Source organism: Saimiri boliviensis, chromosome 10 (assembly GCF_048565385.1).
Source record: "Saimiri boliviensis isolate mSaiBol1 chromosome 10, mSaiBol1.pri, whole genome shotgun sequence".
Lineage (NCBI taxonomy): Eukaryota > Metazoa > Chordata > Mammalia > Primates > Cebidae > Saimiri > Saimiri boliviensis.
Window position 1 is genome coordinate 56,693,388 of NC_133458.1, and position 8,015 is coordinate 56,701,402.

Consider the following 8,015-nt stretch of genomic DNA (forward strand, 5'->3'; position numbering starts at 1 on the left):
ATTTCTTGAAAGCAGCTGTCTTCAGTCCAATCAACTGATATTAATCTCGAACTGGATATAAAAGAGTCCACATCAAAACTACAGAGGAGGAGATCATCTTCAGAAGTAACCAACCCATTGATATTAAATACAGAAGACCCTTTTATTTTAAATATGCCTCATTTTAAAGGATAATTCTACTTCTCTTCCAAAATGAACCTCAGCAAAATCACTAATATAATCCTTTAGTGTCAGGCAGAGATATAACTTTTTTCAGTACTTATGAAGTTTGGTGGAAAGCTGTAATAGATGAGTTTTTATACTTTTCTTTTTCTGTTTGCTTTTGGCGGGGGGGTGGGCAGTAAACAGAATTTACTAGTAAGCGTAAGTCAAATCAGCCTGCCCGAGAAGACAGTGCTGCCAAAAGCCTTCATGAATGCAGAGCCTGCCGCTTGTCCAAGGGGCTGTGATTAGGAAGGTACTTGACCCCACAACCACCAAGGATGAGGTGCTTCTCAGCCACTTTGTCTTCAAATTTGTCAGCATTAAACTTGGTGAAGCCCCACTTCTTGGAGATGTGGATCTTCTGCTATCCGGGGAACTTGAACTTGGCCCTGCATAAGGCTTCCATCACATGGTCCTTGTTCTGAAGATTGTTGCTGATAAACATGATGACTTGACCAATGTGGAGCCTGGCCACAGTACCCCGAGGTTTTCCAAAGGCCCCTCACATACCCATCTGGAGCCTTTCATCTCCAGCACAGGACTACGTCTTGTTTATGTGGATGACATGGAAAGGATGGAGCCACACTCAGATGTGAAAGCCATTTCTGCCACAGTTTTAAACCATGTACTTGTTGGCACAATTACCAGCAGCCTCCAGGGCTTGGAAAGACAGCAGCTCATACTCATCAGACACCATGTGCCTACAGAAAGGGAACTCATCCGCTTTTGCCGTCTTTTTTTTTTTTTGAGACAGAGTGTCGCTCTTGTTACCCAGGCTGGAGTGCAATGGCACGATCTCGGCTCACCACAACCTCCGCCTCCTGGGTTGAAGCAATTCTCCTGCCTCAGCCTCCTGAGTAGCTGGGACTACAGGCACGCGCCACCATGCCCAGCTAATTTTTTGTATTTTTAGTAGAGACGGGGTTTCACCACGTTGACCAGGATGGTCTCGATCTCTCGACCTCGTGATCCACCCGCCTCGGCCTCCCAAAGTACTGGGATTACAGGCTTGAGCCACCGCGCCCGGCCGCTTTTGCCTTCTTTCAACCCAGGTCAAAGATACAGATCTTGGCATCAGGAACACTGGCAGAAACGAAACTTTGTGTATGTCTGGTTCTTACAATATCAATAACAAGGAGCAGGATGGTAGCCCCTGGCAACTCAGTAACCTCGCCAGTGCCTCGAAGAGAAAGTGCACTTTCATACCTTTCAACTAATGCTAGTATCTAAATATTTATAAAGTATTTCTTTGAATAGACTAATGGCTTTCCAAATCTAACCAAAGTAATTAAAGCAACTAATGTTGACTAACAAGCTATCATCTTTTTATTAGACAAATGATGTCTAAAAAGCTATCATCTGCTTAATTTTTTAAATACTCAAGATAATATACTGTTGTAACACAGGACACTGTATTACTTATCTACTGCTGTACAACATACCTCAAAATCTAGCAGCATAAAAATTACAGACATTCATTATTCTCTCATAGTTTCTGAGAATCTGGGATCCAGAGGGCTTAGCTGGATAACTTTGGTTCTAGTTTCTTGGAGGGTTGTAGTTAAGCTGTCAGCCAGGGCTGTAGTCATCTCAAGACTCAACTGAAATCAGATCAGTTTTAAGTTGAGTCTTTGATTCACATGTTATTTGCAAGTTTCCATTTCTCTCTGGCTGTTGTTTAGAGACTTCAATTACTCACCCTGTAGGATTCTCTGTAAGATCTCTGTAAGATGGCTTATAATATGGTAGGTTGCTGGCCTCAGAGCGAGCAATATGAAAAAGAGAGAGTGGAGAGAGTGGACACCCCAGAAAAAAGTCACAGTTATTTTATAATCTCATTTAAGTGACATACCATCATTTCTTTGGTGTTTTATTCATTAGAAGTTCACCACTAAGTTCCCACACTCAAATAAGGTGATTGCAAAATAGCATAAATATCTGGAGGTGTGGATCACTGGCAGTCATCTTAGAAGCTGCTTACCACACCAACACTGCAGTCTAAGATATCCTTTCCGTATCTCCTAAAGTCACTTAAGACTTTCAAAAGCTAACATTGATGAGTAAGCTTTCATCTGATTATTAAACAACTAATTTAATATTTGTAAGTATTCAAGGTAATATTGTCATAGCACAAGGGTACTGATTTCACAAAGTCTATAAAAAGAAACAGTGAATAGATCCTTTCATTGTTTCTTTATACTACTCAGTCAGTTTCTCTAACAGAAATAAACCCTTGAATTAGGATATAATAGTTTGATGACATCGTTTCCTGAAATCACTGTTCTCCTTACTGTGATTGGTTCTATATATTACATACAAACAATATAATCTTGACAAAGTGAGAGTCTATTGCAAACCTGTCTAAATATTTGTCTTTTATCTGAATAATATAAATATTCCTGATGAATTCTCTTAAAATGTGAGTGTTCAACAGTTTTATTTCTTAGTGCAAACCAGAATGTCAAGGTGCTCTGGCTGTGTTACGTGTTGTCCCATGATTAATTCCACCCGTCAGACTAGTTTGCTCCTTTGCTATGCCGAGTATCTACCTCCTCCAGCTGTGACCTGGATTGAGGAGATGATATTTCCAGAAAGTGCCAATTCAGACTTTCATATTTTATTATATTAGTCTCTGGTGATTCATGTAAAATAATTTCTCGAGATCTTAATAATCTCTGAGTAACCTCATAAAATTGTGACTTTGGCATATAACTGAGACACAATAATTCTGTAGAATGACTGGACATGCAAACCCCAAGAGCAGTTTGACCACATGTACCCTCGCCTTCCCTTTCTTTTAAAGATCCATCAGTCCTTTTAAAAGCATCCTCTATGCTTGTTGTTTGATAATTACTTTAGTTTTAGAGTGTATCTTGCTGGAAGTATTGGGTTATCCCAACAGCCCCTGCAGCACGTGATATGAAGGTGGTGAAGTTTTTGTGGCCTCCTTGGAAGGGTACGGGCTGGAAAGGATGCAGTTTGACCCTGCTAGATGCCACAGGTATTGCCAAATAGTTTTAAATATTATAGAAACTAAATTGGGTAAAAGCAAGGAGAGTCAGCACTCTTTCTCTGCTCTTGCCGCCCTTGTCTAAACTAATTACGGCAAATTTGCACCCAAAGTTAGCAAAGTCCAGCCAGGTTCAGACCAGAGCTAGGATGGCAGAATCAGACTAGTGAGGTAAAAGACCACAGATAAGGCAGAATTTACAGAAGCAGAGGGGAAAAAAAAGAAAACAAAAAAACGGAAAAACGTGAATGGGGTTGTGGTAATTATACAAGAGAAAAAAAAATACATAAAGTGGGCGGCCATTGTTTTGGGAGGAAGGAACAATCTTTGCTGTGTCCTTTCGCAGTCACTTCAAGGCCTGACAGATGTCCATGTTCCTTCCCTGGCTGTTTTGAAATTGTCTCCCTTTCTATGAAACAACTAGAGAGATATGGCAGTGTTCACTGCAGGTAAAGACACTGACAGACAAAATTGTTTTATTGTGACTGGATCTAGGAGGTGAACTGACAGTATCAGCGTTGGGAAAAAAAAAAAAAGGCACAGACAAAGCTGATAAAATTATCATTTGAAATTGAAAATAAATCACAGTTATCAGTATCACACATATACACACACAATTTACATTCCTAATTAGGCCTTTGCTAACTGTGGGAATATAAACAAGTTACATAACCAATATTTAAGCTTCATTTTCTTCTACAAAGAAGGAACACCTACTTCACAAAGTGAGTCTACCTGTTGTATTAAATAATTGTTTTGTGATTCAGTGGAAAACTAAGCATCTTTTACAGTAGACACTCCTGGAATATTATATTCTAGCGCTGTTCATTGTCTTTCAGATATTTTGCAACTCTTTGTAAGTTATAGGTAGCTGAGAGATAAGGAAATTCTGCACTGTCTGGCAGTGATTTAACTGACTTCCTCCCCCCCGTGGAAAACTAGTTTTGTCTCCATTTGCAATTCATCTCAACGTTCCTTTATTCCATAATAAGTTTTGCTATTTTGCTCTTTTGGTTTTTTGAACCAGTTATAACATCTACCTGGTAACTTCATATCATAAAAGGAAGATAAATTCTTTAGCATGGGTTCATTTTTATATCTGTATGAGTCATGATTTTGTGTTTTGCAGAAAATTTTCTTTTGACAAATGTATAATGCTGAGCAGAGTGTATGATATATATTAGAAATTCCAGAAAATAAATTCTATTTCTGATTTTAATTTTTTTAAACTTTTGTGTGCTTTACTATATTTTGAATTTTTAAAATTATATTTACTCTTCATAAAAATAATTTATGGACATATTATAAAGTTAGTGCCAAGACTTACAATGTACATCAATAGTTCACTGCAATATTCTCTCCATCTTGAAGGCCCTGACCCCACAAATTATGAACTGTGAAATTTATGACTTTGTATTTATAAATAATATCTTACACAGCTATTTTATAAACTACCATTGTTAGATATTTCCTATTGATTTCACACCATGACAAATTAGAATTTAGCTCTTCCATACCATAAATATCTATTTATCCTGCCTCCATTATTAACATAGGTATACTGTAAATTTTATTTTTCCTTTTTTTTTTTTTTTAATTTGACAGAGACTCTGTTGCCCAGGCTAGAGTACAGTGGTGTGATCTCAGCTCACTGCAACCTCCACCTCCTGGGATCAAGTGATTTTCCTGCCTCAGCCTTCCAAGTAGCTGGGATTACAGCTGTGCACTACCACACCCAGCTAATTTTTGTATTTTTAGTAGAGACAGCGTTTCACCATGTTGGCCAGGCTGGTCTCGAACTCCTGACCTCAAGTGATTTGCCTGCCTTGGCCTCCCAAAGTACTGGGATTACAGGTGTGGGCCACCACACCCAGCCTGTAAATTTTAGTTGAACCAAATGTTACTGCTTTCTTACATTATGTTATGTAAATGGTGCCCCAGAGGCTCTGCAAAGTAGGGATAAAGTTTAAATATGTTCACACAAATAATCTTCCTTTCATTCAAAGTAGTACACTTTGATTATTCTTTCTTTCTAATGCTGCTGTATTCATTACCTATTGCTGCGAACAAATGACTCCAAAGCTTAGTTACTTAGAACAACAATGAATTCTGTGGGTCAAGAATTCAGAAGCAGCTTAGTTTGGTGGTTCTGGCTTGGAATCTCTCATCAGATGCTAGTCAAGATGTTGGCTAGGGTTGCAAGTTATCTGAAGGCTTGACAGGGGCTAGGGGACATTTTGCTAAGTTGCCTCACTCATTTGGGGCGTGTTGTTGGCAAGCGGCCTCAGTTCCTTCCCACAGGAGTCTATCCATGGGCTGCTTCAGCATCTTCATAATATGGTGCCTGGCTTCCCTCAAAGGGAGCCCTCCAAGAAACAGCAAGGCAGAAGCTTGTCTTCCATGACCTAGGCTCAGAATTCGTATGCTGTCATTAAAAAAAAGAAAACACAGTTTTTAAAAAATGTATTTCACATGCCATATAACTTACCCATTTTAAATGTATACTTTAATGGTGTTTAGCATATTCACATATATGCACAACCATCAATACAGTCAATATTAGAGCATTTTCATCACCTCAAAAAGAAGCCCCATATCCTTTAGCTATCACCACTATAAACCCCTATCATCTTGCACCCAACCCTAAGTAACCACTCTACTTCTTTCTGTCTCCATAGGTTTTCCTATTACGGACTTTCACATAGATAGAATATGTTTTTATGTGGACTTTTGGACTGGCTTCTTTGACTTAGCACAATGTTTTCACAGCTAATCCCAGTTGTAGCATGTGTCATAGTTCATTTATTTTTATAGCCAAATGATATTTCATTTTATAAGCATACTATGTTTTATGAATCCTTTCATCCACTGACAGACATTTTGGCTACTGTGAATAATGCTGCTATAAACGTTCATGTACAAAGGTGAGCATGGTGGCTTATGCCGGTAACCTCAGCACTTTGGGAGGCTGAGGCAAGAAGATCACTTGAGCCCAGGAGTTCGAGACCAGTCTGGACAGCATATTGAAAACCCAACTCTACACAAAATTAAAAAAGATTAGTGGGATGTGGTGGTATGCACCTGTAGCCCCAGCTACTCTAGAAGCTAACGTGAGAGGACTGCATGAGCCCACCTTTTTGAGACAGGAACTCACTCATCACCCAGGCTGCAGTGAGCCAAAATCGTACCACTGCACTCCAGCCTGAGTGACAGTGAGTCCCTGTCTCAAACAAACAAATGAAAATTCATGTATAACTTTTTATGCAGACATATGTTTTCATTTATCTTGCATAAACACCTGGAAATGGAATTACTGGTAATTCTATGTTTAATCATTAGAGGAAATGCCAGACAGTTTTCTAATGTGACTGGACAATTTTACATGCCCATCAGCAATTTATGAGGGTTCCAATTTCTGTACATTCTTAGCAACACTTGTTATTATCTGACTTTTTAAACATGGTCATCCTAGTGGGTGTGAAGTGGCATCTTCCTATGGTTTTGTATTTTTCTGACTAATGCAGTTGAGCATCTTTTCATTTGCTTATTGGCTGTTTGCATGTCTTCCTTGGAGGAATGTGTGTCAGGTACTTTGTCCATTTCTTATCTGGTTTATTTGTCTTTTATTGTTAAGCTGTAAGAGTTCTTTAAATATTCTATATAAAAGTCCCTTATCATGTATATTATTTGCATACTTTTTCTCCCATTCTGTGGTTTGTCTTTTTAAATTCTTGATAATGTCCTTTGAAGCATAAAGCTTATGAAGTCCAGGTTAGCAATTTTTTCTTTTCTTCCTCATTTTTTTGCTGTCATATTGAAAAATCAAAGGTCATGAGACTTACTGTTTTGTTTTCTTCTAATAGTTTTAACGAGACTTACTGTTTTGTTTTCTTCTAATAGTTTTAACTTCTATATTTAAATATTTGATATATAGTATCTTGAATTAATTTTGCTTCTGGTAGGAAGCAAATGTCCAACTTCCTTCTTTTGCCTATGACTATGTAGTTGTCCCAGCACCATTTGTTGAAAATAGCATTTTTCCCCATTGAATGTTCTTGGCACCCTTGTCAAAAACTTATTGACTGTGGATATATAGGTTTATTTCTGGACTCTCAATTCTATTCCATTAGTCTATATGTATATTCTTGTGCCAGTAGCACACTGTTTAATTACCATTGCTTTGCGATGAGTTTTGAAATTGGAGAGTGCAAATCTGCTTACTTTGCTCTTCATTTTTTAATTACTTTGGCTATTCTGCGTTTCTTGCAATTTCATATGAAATTTAGAATCAGCTTGTCAATTTCTGCAAAAAGTTTGTTGTTATTCTGTTAAGAATTGCATTGATTCTGTTGATAAGTTTGGGAAGTACTGCTATCTTAAAAATACTGCTATCTTAGGCTGGGCGCGGTGGCTCAAGCCTGTAATCCCAGCACTTTGGGAGGCCGAGGCAGGTGGATCACGAGGTCAAGAGATCGAGACCATCCTGGTCAACATGGTGAAACCCCGTCTCTACTAAAAATACTAAAAATTAGCTGGGCATGGTGGCGTGTGCCTGTAATCCCAGCTACTCAGGAGGCTGAGGCAGGAGAATTGCCTGAACCCAGGAGGCGGAGGTTGCAGTGAGCCGAGATCGCGCCATTGCACTCCAGCCTGGGTAACGGGAGCGAAACTCCGTCTCAAAAAAAAAAAAAAAAAAAAATACTGCTATCTTAATAAATAAATAATTGCCATCTTAACAATGAATAATAACGAATAACAAACATTCATTGTCATTCTTATTATATATCTAAATAATGCATAA

General features: G+C 38.4%; 1 pseudogene; it reads right to left on the reverse strand.

Annotated features, from left to right (window-relative positions):
- Window positions 1-409: 409 nt before the first annotated feature.
- Window positions 410-901, reverse strand: LOC141580176 (large ribosomal subunit protein uL16-like; annotated as a pseudogene).
- Window positions 902-8,015: the final 7,114 nt, after the last annotated feature.